At 40.6% G+C, this 16,597-nt stretch overlaps 1 protein-coding gene across 2 annotated transcripts in view; it reads right to left on the minus strand.

The window, feature by feature from the left end:
- Positions 1–2,090, minus strand: part of LOC139609454 (interleukin-1 receptor accessory protein-like 1) — a 284,017-nt gene extending 281,927 nt beyond the window's left edge. For both annotated transcript variants that reach the window (XM_071464066.1, XM_071464068.1), the window contains exon 1: positions 1,995–2,090. The gene's annotated coding sequence lies outside the window, so the exon portion shown is untranslated. The remainder of the gene's footprint in view (positions 1–1,994) is intronic.
- Positions 2,091–16,597: the final 14,507 nt, after the last annotated feature.

Here is a 16,597-nt window from a genome sequence, read left to right on the forward strand (position 1 = left end):
GTGTGCACATGTATCACCTAGGATTAGTTTTGGACATGGAACAACACAGTTTCACCATGTTTCCAAAAAAATGAGCAGATTTCATGTTGTGCACATGGATCATGTAAAGGTTGCTTTCCTCATCTGAAATGAATATGTACCATCTGAGCTGGCCATTTTAATGTGTTTTCAAATGGAAATGTTAACAAAGGACAACTCCAAAAAGTTTAAGTTGAATGGTTATTTTCTGACCTAAGACTTATCCTCCTATCTTTCACAATTTCACTATGGATAGTAAAAAAAAATTTAATCACTTGAACCCTTATGATGCTAAAATTAGAAGGGAACATTCTTATCTAATAACGTGCACAGACAGGGCGAAGGGTTGAAGTGGAAAGTGATTAAAACACATCCATTCAACACATTAACAGTCAGAGTGCAACAGAACCTGCCATTTTCAATGTCCTTTGGAAAGTAGTCTGACCAAGACAAAGACTAAGTGTCTGGGTGTTTTCTGAGCATACAAAATATGAGATTTGACGACCGAGGTCACAAAGTCAAAACCAGAACACAAACAATAAGCAAATTTAGTAAAGTATAATGTTAAAATGTTGCCTAATTTCGAAAGATTAAAGTAACCATGACATACAGTATAAATATACCACATAACAAGTGTCACCAGCACCAAATAGGTCAACAAATGAAAAAGTAAAAAAAAAACTGGCCAGAACAGAAAGAAATTCACATATCAACTCACAGTGTGACAACAGAAACGTTGTGGTCTGTAGTATCTGAAAACACTGTTATATTTTTCAAGATCAAAACCATATCTGATACAGACTTTGTGAATACTCATGCCAACACTGATGTCAGTGCTTCCCAACCTTTTTAGCGACTGACTGCCTTTTTACCAATTTCATCCTATACAGTCAATCAGCACTTAAAGAGAGGCACTTGCATATTTTATATTTGTATTTATGGCTTCCTTGTGTAGTGGTTCACATTAAGGCCTGATTCAAAACAATTCCTGGGAACTGTTTACTTATTCAAACAATGACCTAAGGCCAGGTGGCACATTTTCTTGGACGCACACTTTCAAAATTATTTTTATGCAGAACTTGAGCCATGAAGAAGAGTTTAAATATATGGGCACATTTTAAATTGGATGATGTGGAAGATTTTAAATAACCTTGTGTGGCCTTGGTGTTGCTGTCTCTCCCTCTGGCTGTCCTTATTCATGCTTCTCAGTACTTTTCTATTGTGTCATAACTGTGGGCCTTATATTTAACATTTACATTTTTTCCACTGATGGAAATTGGATATTTGCCCCACACTTCATTGGTATTGGCTTATTAAAGTTAAACTTCAATATATCTTGTGGCTTCTTCTTTTTGTGGAGGATTTTGAATCTGGCAGCACTTCCTCTGGGAGGAATTAGAGTTAGGGCACCATGTCTTGGGTGTCTGTATGAGGAGGACGGCACTGATGCACTCTATTGTCAAGAATCTTTGAACACAAACACAACTTTGACCATATTTTTGCAATTTTTTTTAGAGGAAATACAAGCACACTATACATACGAGACGGAATGTGGCCTGGGGATTTTTAACCTTGCGAGCAGGAAGAGTTGGTGAATGTGGACAATGTACTGAGAGGCCATCTCTGCCAGAACCCTGTGGTTTGTCACTTGAGTCAGACAAGTACTGCTAGCTCAGCAAGTCGAACCCCTGCAGCTCATTACAGCACACTGGGCCATTGTAGTTTGTCCAGTGAGACTCCTGCAGCTCACCTTTTAAGGTTGGCCCATTATTTAAAAAGGTCACCTCAAAATACACTACAGCGATTCTGAGAATTGAATGAGCCTTTCTGTTGGGTCCACATACTCAGCCCTTTGGGAGTTGGATCAGTCCTACTCCATCTCCCACATACTGTGTCTGCTTCATTAGTTTTTCTCTACATACCCAGTCTAACTCCGATGTAGGCCCCTGGGAGCATCAATTAAGTATGGGACTCACCAAGTGCATGTAGCTTCTTCAGGTCAAGTGCTGAAACACTGGAGCAAGAGCACTCTGCTTGCTTGCTTGGAACATCATCTTTTCCACTTCCTGTGATGGACAAAACAGCACAATTTAAAATTTTCCTCTCTAATCTGAACAGTTAAATCAAAAACTTCACAAAGTGTTGTTCCTTCCAACGTGCAAAGCCCCGCTTGTTTTCACTGGACAGCTGAGGTATCCTTGAGTTCTGTGGAACAATCCTGAGTCTAACCAACTATAACCATCAACATACAGGTGTACACATTTATGACTCATCTCACAGAGCCGTATGGCAACTTGGTAATGGAGGTCTGCACAGGGCGGGCTGGCTCTGTCCCATCATACAGGCAACAGATGTTGGTGGCGCAGATTTTTTTTGTTCCTTTCTCGAGGGCTGCATGTGTGCAACTTGACATGTGCAGGCCAGTCTGCGGTCTAATATTTGTGAACACCTGTCACATTCAACCAACATTAATAGGATTTTTTTTTTTTTTTTTTTTTACAGTTTTCCCAGTCAGAAAACATTTGGTGAAATGTGAAAAATGCATGATGCAGAATACAGACTGTAAGCTGGCAGGCAGGCTCAGTACATTGAACTTGCAGATGTGAAAATCTGTGGTGCAGAAAGAAGCAGGAACAGACGGTGTGGTCTTTAAAACAAGGCGTGGGTTTATCTCTAAAAACTTTGTGAAAAGGAATAAATCCATTTCTCACATAAGCCCCAGTTCCAACACATCCAAATATCAAATCTGTTCAAAAGATTTTCTCTCTAAAAATAAATCTTACTACCAAGTCCGAACAGTTCTATAAACCTCCACCTAGATTTGGGACCTCTTTTGATTTTGAAACGGCTGGAAACACTCCAAAATCCTTAAAAAAAAAAAAAACTTGCTTTTTACAAGTTTCAAATTTCTATCTCTTTAGCCACGAGACTTTTATCTTGTAACAAACTAACTAGGAGGCCTGAGACCCGACATGTACAACTCCAACAAGCAAGAATATCCTGTTGAGATCATTGGTTTCTTCCAGAGGGAAGATAGCAACACAATAAACATTTATTCTATTCCTTTATCTAATGTTCCATTGCTAAAACAACAAATCTTTATGCGGGGCTATCTTGCTTGTCACCACCACCAAGAAAGTTGCACAGACAGCAATATTCAATATGATGAAGGACAAACGTTGCAGCTATCAGTCTGCCTGAGAGACAGAGTATAAAAAGTTAAAAGACAGTTTACTCGATCATTAAGCAATGGGCAGGATCGGGCAAACAGTTGTCACAGAAATTGGCAGGCGGGCACTGCATCAGCAATAAGCAGATAAACGGGCCTTCAAGGTAAATAAGGTGATTCAGCACAACAGGAATGCAGACAATCTGACAGGTTCTGCGGGAAATGCTATCTCTATCTACTACTGATGCTCACTATCAAAACAGACACGGCTGCACGAGCAGAGGGCAGGTAAGAGGAGCAGTCATGTGACGTGCAGAGGCACAGAAACTCAAGGTGGGTACACAGTGGACAGGTGACCCATGATATTTCCTCACATTTGAGTCAGGGGCATACGGGTCACATGTAAGCCCAACTATTTCAGCTCATCCCCCACCACGTCTTCATTTCCTCTTCACCATGGGCCTCCCATCGTTCCTGCCAGGACCAGCTAATTAACCAGCGCTGCTCACACCTGTGCGCGGCCTTTTGCTCATGTCGCAACTCTAAGCAGAATATCGTGTAAAGCAAAAATAAATAAATAATAATAATAATAATAATAATAATAATAATAATAATAATAATAATAGGCACAGTCCCACAGGCACAGTCACAACAGAGCAGCTTCACCGAGTTCAACAGACAGAAAGTCTGACTGTTCTGACTGACTGTCGACCCGCCTGGCCCCGCAGACTGAGCAGAGTTCAAGTGAACATGTATAAAATATATAAAAGACTCACAGAGCTGCTCCGCCGTCGCCTTCTCCTCAGGTCCACTTTGTTTTCGTTTCCAGTTCCGCTGAAATCCGCGCAGCCACGAACATCCTCCCTCCTGCGGCTTCTCCCGGTAAACTCCTCGTAGACTTTACAGTGAAAAAACACGTTTCTTCTGTAAAAGTCCAAGATGTGAGCGGCGTCGCAACACCGCCCGCTGCCGACACTGATGAGCCAATCAGCAGCAGCCGGGCCTTCAGGGTCAGCAAGCTTCACATTTCATTCTCAAAAATATTTGAAATGAGCAAATACATTATTTCATTCTTTCAAGGCAGTTTAATATTACTTCAATTTCACCTCAAAATAAGTTATACAGCATGGAATCGACTGCAGACATGAGTCTGTTTGTGTTTCCAGCCTCCATCTAATACAAACAAACAATGGCACTCATGACTGATTCATTCACCAATCAAGACCTACCACAAGGCTGTCCCTGTTGTATTTCTTAAACTACCAATAAAGGAATCTTATTTTACAGAAACAGAGACATTTAGGCACTGTAGCCCTAATAAAATATTAAATACAATGTAATATTGGTGATATTGATATTAGGGGGCCATGTTGGGAGGTTTGAGCTCCAACTCTGTTTATTTTTTTCCTTTACAAGTCCTAGTGTGGTAGCCTCTGTAGGACATACTTTGCCATTAAGACAATGATAGTCATTTCCAGCTCCACTGGTCCAGTCCACCCTATGCCAACCCCAGAGGCAGTAGGCATTTAAGCATAAAGGAGTTTTTAGTGAAGTCCAAGGATCCTTTCCTGCGAGAGAGAACAGCTGGATAGAGCAAAGCTGAGCTGTTGCATGGAGTGCCTTCGTGTTCCTGATTCAATTGTTGAGGTGAGTGTAACAGTCTTCTCCTGTTAGACTCGCAGCTTTGTGCACCAACCTGGACAACAATATTGCCTATTTGTTAGCAGATGCCCTCAGTGCCTGCAGCCGCACGCAGGTTAATAGTCTGCTGTCAATTACACAACAAAGGCAACACCCAGGTGAGGGCAAAGTGTCCTATTAATCTTTTTTTCATGTCATGAAACAGTACCAAACCCCAAAGTAAACCAAACCAGGGAATGAAGATGATACATTTTAAGTGAATGCTTGATTTTATCATTAAAATCCCTGTGCTATAATGTCCTGGAAGCAAAGGGAGGGGAAAACATACTTGATATTCATAAAAAAAATAAAATAATTCAATTTCACTTCATATTAGAACATGAAGGGTTAAACAACAAATTAATGTGCAAAAGACCGCTGGGATTTTTCCCTTTTCAGTTCCTCTCAAATGTGAATTCATGATATTATTAAATCACTGTCATAAGTCATCAAAAATAAATATTTCACAGCTGCTTTAGAAAAATGTATACCCCTGGGTGTAGACTCTTAAGTCCAAGACACACCAGAATTTAACTTAACATCGAAGCTATCATAGACTATTTTAAATATCAAAGTCGGATCTTCCTACATTTATTGATTAGGTCTTGGTCTTGGGTGTGTTCCTGATGTGAAGTAAACTCGACTAAGCTGAGTCTGGATCTTTTTCAGTGTCCATCCTGCTTCTGCGTGATGATGCGCCAGATCCCTAGAAAGTTTGAAAACATTCATCTTTCACTGAGTAAAAACTCTCAATAATGAATGAATTCAATAATGGCGTCAGGCTGTGGATTTCAGATCAGAGATCAGATTTTGTGAAAAATACAAAAAGTTGCAACTTAAAAACCCTGTAGCTGTAGTGCACGATTTTGTCATGTAATCCTGCTTTCCTGTGATCTAGCATCAGAGTCAGACACCCCAAGAAAGCAGCTTGAAGCTTGTAAATCCCCCTCCCAAGAGAACATATCTAATCAAGTTTGCTCTGTCTGTTTGTTTCTACATTGTTCTGCCAAAACAACGGAGCAGCGGGGTGTCATTTTGATTAAGGAGACCGCCCTTCAACTGGAGGATGCTGTGCTCAGGCCCCCATGTTGGAAAGCATCTGTCCCATTGTTGTCTGTCTCTGAGCAACACAGTGAACCCCCACCCACTGAAGAGGGAACTGTTCTCTTTGCCACCTGGGGAGAATTTCCATCAAGGTCTGACAAACTTTGGGGAAATAAGCATCTTCTCTGAAATGTAGATCCTGCAGCATTTCTGCACAGTTGCGTCAGGAAAATCTGTTTTTCAAGAAGCTCAAACATGAGGTGACATTTTTGTCGTCCTTACATGAAACAGAGAATTGAACTCCACCTACCTGACATGATATAATCAAATAACACTTTTTTCTGATTGAAAAAACCTGTATCGCTATAGCAACTGTATCTAGCACATGATCATGCCAAACAGTCCACCTGAGACAGCTTTGCCTTCATAATTAGAAGCTCTCTTCAAATGACAAAATCATAAAAAGGGATAAAAATACAAAAATCAGACTGATCTGACAGGGAAAAGAGTGATGGTGGCTTGTTAATTCATAATCACCCTGAATTAATGATTGAGTGAGACTGAGAGGCACAGGGCATATGGAAAATAGAGGGCTGCAGATGCTCCCCAGTGCCTGGGGGGCTTCGAGGAATGGGAGCAACTCAGTGCCTTGTCACACACGAACACGTCTGTATGCATGCCCATTAGCATAAACACACACACACACACAACATGAAAACATCTCTGATAAGGAAATGGTTTCAGTTTTATACACTTTCATACCACATCAGAAAATATTTTTTTCTATTTAAATCTTAGTGGTTTGGATGCTGACAGCCTGAGGGAACTACAGCATCATGAAAACGAGATGTTTACTCCTCCCTGGACAGTAAATTGCAGAGGGAATGCTTAAAATAAGGTCCTTCCGCCCTCTCCTCCCACTTATCTTGATATTGCTGAACATATCAATTCAATTAATCAAATCAAAATCAAGTTTTTCACTGAATAATTTTTCTGGTGCACCTGGGGTGTTTTCTACTTGAGCCACAGTCATTCACTCAATATCTCTAAACTGGATCGCTGCATGGTAAACAGACGCCACGAGTATAGACTGAAATGAAAACTGCCTTCTCTGAGAATCCCCTGGAGCCTCAAGCAAAAACTAGAGGGTTTCTTTTACTTTGACCATAAGTATTATCAGGACAAGCCACAAAGAAATCTCCGTGGATTCATTTCTTGGCCTAAGAATATTGCACATCCTATCTTCTAACATACAATACAGCCAAGGGATGCAGGAATAAGTGTCCAAACGGTGGCACCGTGAGCAATGTCTAACTGTCTGCTATCAATATGTACAGCTGGCATAAAACATGAGGAGAAAAGGCTTTATCCCCTGACAATAAAGCTGGGAATGGATGCCTAGCTGGTATTCCGTGAAAATGAAAGATTGCAACCCCAAGAAACTGCAAGCATTTTTTCATTATTTATGCTTATAAAATCCGGTATGGACTGGGATTTGGGAAAGACTGCTAGCTATGTTTACTTCCTTTGTTTTATAGCTTGTTCTTTAGCATCAAAGCATGGGTGATCATTCTTGTATCATCTCATCAGAGGAAATACTTGTTATTCAAAGCTGCTCTATTGAATGGATAAATAATGGGCATATATGTTGCAGGTGGTAATTTGTGATATATAATCCTAACACAGTGTTAGCATGGAAGTATTTTTCCCCTCTGCAGATTTCTTTTTCAAGTTTTTACTTTTAACGATGTCCTCAGTTTTCCTCAACATGGAGATAACAGGTGTTTCTTGGAATTTAAATCCACTACATGTTCATGTTATGGCCAAGAGTTTTTATTTTTTTTTCAGATTTGTTGTTGAGTGTTTCTGAGGCTTGGAAGGCGGCTCTCAATAGAAGACCCTTGAAACTCAGCTGCTGTTGCTATGGAGAAGAGAAAACCAGCCAGGGGTCCAGCAAAATTGCTTTGCCATCATACACGGGACAAAGAAAGAACAAAAAGACTGTTATATACTTCCCAAATTCATCCAAGATCCTGACCAGTTTAGACTTGGAATTTCCCACTTGCTGTACACAGGGTTGAGCAATTTGAGTTTTTCATATTTTACACTTCAAGCGTTATTCTGTGACTAAGGTAACTGTATCCATGTTCATAGTGCATAACTCAGCGATGTCACCCCGTTCAAAAGAGACAACCTAAGTGACTCAGCTTCAGACTCAGCATGTTGGTACTCCCCACTGATTTAACATTAAACTTGTTGTATTACAGTGACTCATTTCTGACCCCAGACAACATCTTCAACTTCAGTCTACAACTCTAAGGTGTAGCAAACTGTGGGTCGTGGGAAGAATATTGAGCACGAAGTAGCTTGAACTGATTAGGAAGCAGTACTGAATGAAAGAGTAGAGGGCACAGATTTGTGAATGAGGCAATCATCCTGATTGAACTTGCACTAAGCTTCATTTAGCTGCTATTGAGAAAGAATAATAGAGACTAAACAGTGTGAATTCATGCCTAACATATAGTTTAAGCCTGTGGGTGTTGAGAGCTAATTCGGTTTTAGTGACACATGCTTTTGACCACTTAAATCTAAATTCTTTTTGGCTTGATTCATGATAAAACAGTTTAAGAACCACAGCAATAAGAAAATATATCTGAGCAATCATTAGAGTGAACATGTGAGTCAGCAGACAGCATTATGGCTGGACTGGTGGATTTGCAGGATCATCTTGCGTATGTAGAACAAGAGGCAAGTGTAATAAGAGGTGACTTTTTATCTGTATTTGAGGACAACAGTTTGTTGTAAACACATTTTTTAATTAAACTTTAATTAAACCACATGTGTTAAAGAGTCTTTATTTTTCTTATATTTAAGTTTTGGATATTTTTTTTTAGATTTGCAATGTTTGTTTTTCTTTGTCTGGATTTTACAGGTTTATCGTTGTTGATTTTATTAGAAGCTTTTGGAAGTCCAGATTTTGTCTGACTTACTAACCTAGCAGGGGCAAAAGCTGCTCCTTTAACTGTCCTCTCCTCCTCTGACTGCTTTACACTCTGGTGACTACGCCATTACCACCCTGACTGGCAGCAGCTGTGATATATGCTGCTTTCCAGCTCTATCAGCAGAATGGGAAGAACGGAAACTCTCCCATTCCGACTTGGGAGCATTATTCCAAAATGGTTACCTCTTGTCGTCACCCCAGTAAATTGGAAATTAAAGGTACCCTGTGGAGTTCCTGACAACTACGTGGAGCCATGTGTAAAGTATGGGTCCCCACTTTATTTGTCAACCATTTTTGTTACTTGCAAAATTCCTCAATTTGTAAATCAGGGGAAAAAAGCTAGTAAGTAAACATGGATTTTTTAAATTCAGATTACATACTTTAAAGACTAACTTAACAGCCTGTACACCTTGTTTTTGCTGACCTCCAATGGTTTAACCTCTCACCTTGGAGTGACATCACTGTCAGCTGTGGTTAGAGATGCAAACTTTAGACCAGAGAGAGTGGAAAAATGGTGCTTTTCAGTCTGGTATTAACTTACTCTTCCAAGAAAAAATAGCTCTGCAAAGGCTTTATAAGGACGGAAATGCATTCAATATGTTTGTGAGACCTTAAGAATCCTAATGATGCATTTTTGGTGAGTAACACTTCATGTGTAATGTTGAAAAGAAAACTCTGCAGGGCACCTTTAACCTGAATTAACTATTTTTGATCATATTACAGGCAGTGCCAGTATTCGTGTTAATATTGGATGCCCATTTAGCAAATATTTTTCCAATGCAATGCCACAGCTCTTTTTGCCAACTGGGACATATTTTAACTGTCAGTAATTCCCGATAATAATTAGAAATAGAGGACCCGTCTGAATGCTTTTTCCTACTCGCCTGGTCGTGATTATAGTCACACAATATGATATGCATGCAACAACGGCAATAGCCAAGACCTTCTCTTTCACAGATGTTTCAGTCCTCTCTGTAACATCAACACTCACAGTCTTATCCCAAACCAGATGCCTCCATTGTTCACATGAATATAAATGACTTAATGCACTTGTGCTGAACTCTATATTTTCCCTTTTTGGACACCATCTTCAGAAAAGTCATCTCTGGCCTCTCCCCACCTGCCGCAGAGGTGCTGAAGTCTGTTAACTCCACAACTCTGACTCTACCTCGCTGCTGTGTTGACGTTGGGATCCTTTTTTAAATAACTTTTTTTTTTCAGGGCTTGGTCTTCCTGACTAAAATAGGATGGCCTTCATCCTAATAGAATAATGTCACAGATATTGGCTGAGAATATGAGCTCCTGTCTGTGATGCTCTAGTCTTGTAAGAAATGGCCCACGCCCCTGAACTTGTGTGTTTGAAAACACCTTTTCAGCCACATTAAAATCCACTGGATGAATTTGCAGAACTCCGCCACTGTGGAGAAAATTTTTTTTTCACACTAGTTACTTGCTCTAGTCACTTTTTAAAGTTATAATTAATTCAGGGACGATACAAATAGACAAAGAAATGCAAGAGAGGATCAACAATGATTACACACCCACAGGAAATGTTCCCAACACAAAGGTGGACAAGATGAAGGTGGTTTAGATGTGATAGCAAGCACTCAGGCTATGTCAGGCTTTGAACAAAATTAACTGAGGCACTGAGCAACTGAGTCCATCATGCTCAGCGAGGCAGATCTTAGAATTCATATATTACCGAGAGTAGCAGTAAGACATAAAGAGGAAAAGAAAGGAGTAACTTCAGTAATGTGTTTGTTCAGGTTAACACTTGTGTGATTTGTTATTATGTATTTTACACCACAAAATAATTGTTCCAAATTGCACAGTATACAAAAATGCCCTTTTCTTTATTACGGTTTTTCAGCTCTATATGAAGTGACTGCAATAAATATCTGATAAATAATAAGCAAAAGAAAGTTGTGAAAAGAAACATAAATATTGAATTGTAATTTTAGTGTCGGTGACAGCTTCTGCTATTTCTTTCATTACTTCTTCTCTATTTGCTCATCTTTGGGGAGGCAATAATACTTTAATGTCACTTTATCTGATGCAGCGATAATAAGTGGTTCTATAATTCACAGTTACCCACATGAGTAGATAAGCACCATCTTTCAAGAGCCAGCTCCATACAGCTTGGTCTTAGGCAGAAAGCCACTTAACCCAAAACAGGCTGTGGGAATAACAGATAGGACTCTGTCAATCTGGAAGGTATTTGTATTTGGCTTTCATTGATCCCTTCGTGTTGCTGGAGGGATATCATTACTTTTCTTCAAAGACACATTTTACCATTCTACCTATCTTTGAACTTAAAGTGTTACACACCCTGCCTATTGAGTGAGGGACATTTTTTTAAAGCTTGCATTTAGCAGCGGTGTTTAATAAGATCAAATATATGGTCGGTGATCTCAGAGCAGAAGTCTCTTTAGACAGGGTTATACACTCCTTAATGTAGCATGTGCATAAGCTGCAGTAAAGCAGAGAGCTGAGGGAGCTTGGGACCACAGATGTAGCCTCTGTCACCGGATCAGATGACACTGATAACTATGAATCTCGTCTGCACACGTGCACCCATTCAAACACATCACAGACTGTAGCTTGCACCGTTACAGCAGTGAATGCTCTATGATGAAAACCCATCATCCTAAAGCTCTAGACAGCAGAACGTGTGGTTTTGCAAAAAAAGTGTGAAGATTGTTGAGGGTGTGCTCACTTGGGATATGTTTACACATCATATAAAGAGTAATTTAAAAATGATGACTCTGGAGTACACACATATATCTACCTCAAATTCTCAGGTAATCTCTCTGGTGTCCACTTTAATGCATTCGCCAGCTGTTTGGCGAAAGGCCTTTGCAGCCTCATGTCCTAACTTGGGCACAGGTTAGCCAATGAATGATATGCATCCATGCTTGTAACTGTAACTGGCAGGCCCTGGCAGTTATCAATCTCTCAGATTTTCATGTTTCAGTCAGTTACTGCCATTATCATTTGCTGCTTCATATTATTTGCTCGGTTTAATTTTTTATTGATTGAATAAACACTGAGCTGTTGCTACTACTACAGCTGCTGTATCGGTCTTCATTTCTGAAGCAGCTGATTGATGCCTCTCTTCTCAGCTCATTATTACATAAGTGTGTGGCGCCCCTTCCTCTGAGGAAAGGGGAAATATCAAAATGCACTTCAGTGTTCCTTCATAGAGGTAAACCCACAAGAGGTGTGAGTCCAAAGCTGCACCTCAGCGACCGCTTGGCTTGTTTTCTCGCTGCTGTCCCTGCCTGCCTGTGAACGCAGATGGAGATTCATCTGTTGCCTGTTCCCTCTTGACTCGTTTTCTTTTTCTATTCCTATCCCCCCCCACCACCACCCCCCACCCCCCAAGAGCCTGTCTGCCAGCAGAAGCCCTGTACCTCACCGTGCGCTTATCAGACAGTTTATCCTTTTCCTGTGGGCGCCGTCCTCCATCTGTGGCTGTGACAGCCAATCGCCACGCTAAGGGTCCATTCCAAGCCGTGATTTAGACACCCAGCCTTGCCAGCACTGCTCTATCAACCCCCTCTTTCCCCTCTCTCATGTGAATTTTTAACAACCGAGGAACTTGTTTTTTACTTTCTGCTGTTCCCTTATGCAGACAAGGTTTAACACATGCACAACACGGACAATTATTAGTCCTTTCCCTCTTTACATTTTTACACCTTTTTCTTTAGCACCTTTATTTTTCATACATGTAGGCAGTCACATATATCTCAACAGCATCCTGTACCTGAGAGGGAAAGTGAATATACTGTATTTAAGGCAAAGCGGTGCAAGGACAGGAAGGTACTAATGAATAGGCCCTGTGTTTACATCCTCAGTGCTTAGGCTCCCTATCTTAATAGCCTGGCTACAGACGTATCACTCAACACTTGCAAACATCCTCAAGAGGTATCTTCGTTAATATTTTACTGAATTGAGATAGTAAATAACAAGCGAGGCATTTCCACAGGAGTAAACAGAGAGAGGGAGAAAGAGGCAGAGAGGAAGAGAGAGAGGACGGCTGTCTCCAGGGTGTCAGCCACAATTGCTTTCTCATTTTTAACTTGTCAAGTCGGCTTTATCTGTTTTATCACCAATGGAACTCCGAACGCACCAAAAGGCTAAGGCAGCTTGACAGACCAAATATGGCTATTACAAATTTCGATGGTGCAGCAAAAGGAGATTTGAGAAGAATGCCTGCCGTGCATCAGCTATTTCTCCCGCTCCTCAAAAGAAAATACAAAGTAGAAAATAAACAAAGGAGAAGTTCTCAGTTGCCAGCTACACTGATTTTCTTGAAACCACGCCTGATGGTGTTTATTCAGCAAGATACAGGAAAAGAAAAGAAAAGTGAACAACGTCCCACTCTGACTGCACAACTTCACAAAATCCTCCAAACTCATTCTAAAGTGCGTGCTGCCTGTGACAAACAAATAGAAATAAATAAAAAAACTAAAAACTGAGCCAAGGCTGAAGTGCACCTCCCTTCCCAGCACAGCAGGTGAGTGAGAGATAAACATTTGTGCAAAGTCGGCCGGGTCTAGTCAAGCGGCTGCTACTCCTGGTTCATTTGCAGTTGCCAGCGATGTGTTAAATGGCCATCTGCGATGGGGTGAGAGCCCCTGTAATGACTTCCTGTCTGGGAAGGAAGACTGGCGTGTAGGGGGAGCTGAAACACACAATCCATTTGAGAACATGAAAAGTGCAGTTGAGAGCACAAAACAGTGGTTCATGCTTTTTTATGTGATAAACGCCCTCTTTGCGTGGCCTCTCTGAAGTAACAGTTGACATGAATTCTCAAAGTGAATTGTTAAAAGTTTGAAGGAGGGGGAGTGATAAAAGAAATATGTAGATGTATGTGGATGGATTTGATGGAAGCAGCTTTGATGATTTTGAATGAGCATACTGTAATACAAAGATGCACTATAAATGTTTGAACAAAGATCTAACATGTAGTTTGGTTGGGACTCTATGGAGAAAAAATTCAGCAGTGGTGGAAGAAATATTCAGATCCTCGACTAAGTAAGCAACACCACAATTTAAAAATCACAAGTAAAAGTACTGATTAAGGAAAATGGCCCCTCCAAGTGTAACAATGCATCATATTGTAGAAACAGACTTTTTCTGAATGGCACTTTTTAATATGCAAAGTATCTATGGCTGTGAGATATACTGTATAAAGGACGACAATTTCCTCTGATGTATAGTGGAGTAAAATGGCATAAAATTGAGATAACGCACGATTTGCACCCAGAAGAAATGATCCAATTGTGCAAGAGTGAATAAGCTCTTAACACTATAAAATATATAGTCTTCATCATACAGAGCCACTTACAGGTGATTGCATTTATATGTGTGATATCACAGTTGCCAGGAACAAACACAGCAGATTCACAAATGTATTTGTGTGTCCATTCTAGCTAACCTCTGAAATGCGGCAGGTCTCCCCTTCGAGGGCATTTGCTGCTGCATAATTGCCCATAATCATCTTTTCACCCAGCTTGCTGTGTAATTTTATAGCTTGACAGCTCTCTACTTTTGCGTTCTACTTTCAGCACCATCAGCACTTCTGTGTTCAGGTTCTGTGGCAGTAATTTAGCTTTCACTCCAGATCTCTCACGCCTATCAGTGTGACTCATGATCTAAATTTAAATGGGATCGTCGCTATGACTGAGTAAGATGGACAGCGAATTGTCGACTCCGTCTCCATCTGTGTTGTTTCTAGTTTGTATTGTCCTACAGAGTTATTTGCAAACCTATTTAATTGTTGTCATATCACTTATAACTTGACAAGAATTGGCTGGTAAGCCTTTTGTCCTTAGCTGGTAGGTGTGCAAAACTTGCTTAAATGTGTTAAATGAACTTGAATAAATGTAGGTGCATGTAAACACCGATGATTTTATCCTCAGAATCAAATCAACAGACAATTTTGCTTTTTTTTTGACATTCTCTTACAAAAACATCAACTTTTTGAAAATAAGGTGAGTGTATTCTTGACATGCATCAGGCTGCGCAGCTGAGCGAGTAGGAGGAATCTTCTGCCTGCCTGATGCTGTCTGGATGGAGCTTATTCCCTTGAAAAGAGGCAAAGTGAGCCCAGGCGTTGGCCGCAAGCGCTTTCCACTCAGCCATGAAAACAGCATTGCTGTCCCCGCTGCTCGGCTGTGCCGGAGTCTGCCACCAAATCAGGCTGTGCTAATGACACATGACCCTGGGACGGGGCCCCTCGGGGCTGGTCAGTGGCTCGCCTCTGTCATTTTAAGACCCCACCACCAACCATTATACTGCCCATCTTCACTCACTCACACACACACAAATACCACTCACTCAGAGCAGGGCGAACTCACGGTGCTCACCTGTGTGGCTGCTACTATTACAGCGATGTTCTGGGTAATATACTGCGTGTCAGTGGGAGATGGCAGTGGGAACTGTGATGTATTTTAATGGGGGTAAGATTTTGTTCTTTATTCATACCCACTGTTTGTTTGAAAAGCACTTTGAGACAAAGCTTTTCTCACTTAAAACTTGACTTCACTCTATTTAAAGAGGCAATTAGGCAGCAACCACTGTGCCTGAATTTTAAAAGCCAGTGTGACGTGAAGTAACTTCCACCAAACTACTTTACCCTTGTAATACAAAGTCAACTTTTCTAACAAGATCAGTTCGGTTCGGTTTTTTAAATCATATGCCTTTTGTGACATTTTTTTTAAAATAGGTAATTTTAATTCACAAACTCTCTAGCTTGAGGCTCCACCCCACATTCCCACATATGGATTTCATCTTTTTCTGAACAAGTAGAGAAGACAGTCATGAACCATGAACCTGATTCAACCAAAGGTGATGTCACCAATACCAAGGCCATAATCAGGATATTCTAACAACCAACCAAGAGTGTGATCTCTGTTCTACTAAAACTAGCTATTTTAAAAACACTTGCCCCATTTGCGAGCCCAAATACTAATAATAGTATGTTGAAGTTTAAACTAAAACCACACAGTTCAAGTGACCTCTGCACCCCCACCTTAAGCTGCACTACACTTAAGCTGAATATCACACTTCTCTCTGCTATGGAACTGAATGCACCCATTGACCATTTTCCAGTTTAGTTCAATATAAATATTTGTGGCTAGCACAATTTTTTTTTACAGTAGTTTGTAAAAGAGTGGTCCGCAGAGGAAGGGTTAGAAACTTTCCTGAATGTCTTAGATAAAGGTCAATAGAAAATTAACGGCCTTTTAATTCATTTATGTGCCTGTTTTAAATGCGCGACAGTGTATTTGCATTCCCATCTTATCATTTTGGCTCCGGGCTCAAAACAAATGCTCCTTGCTGACCATCAACAGGTAATATATAAATAACAAATATAATAAAATATGAATAATAATAATAAAAATTGCATGCACCAAAGAAACACTCTGACAACCTGGGACAACTGTTGTCACTGTTTTGCATTAGAACATTTTGCCTCATCGGGCTGTCAGCAGGATAAAACTGGGCCTGCAAGGCCACCTTGGGAGAGAGAAGGTGAGGGAGGAAGAGAGCCAGCAAAGAGCAGCACAAGAAGTCCAGCCCAACTGGCAAAGCCAAAATACAGGAGCAACTTGTAAAAATATCAGGCTAGTAATTACTAACTTCAAGGATATTTAGCATCTTCTTTATTCATGAGC

This window comes from Trachinotus anak, unplaced genomic scaffold (assembly GCF_046630095.1).
Source record: "Trachinotus anak isolate AG129_WGS33_773 ecotype Australia unplaced genomic scaffold, CSIRO_AGI_Tana_v1 ptg000026l, whole genome shotgun sequence".
Lineage (NCBI taxonomy): Eukaryota > Metazoa > Chordata > Actinopteri > Carangiformes > Carangidae > Trachinotus > Trachinotus anak.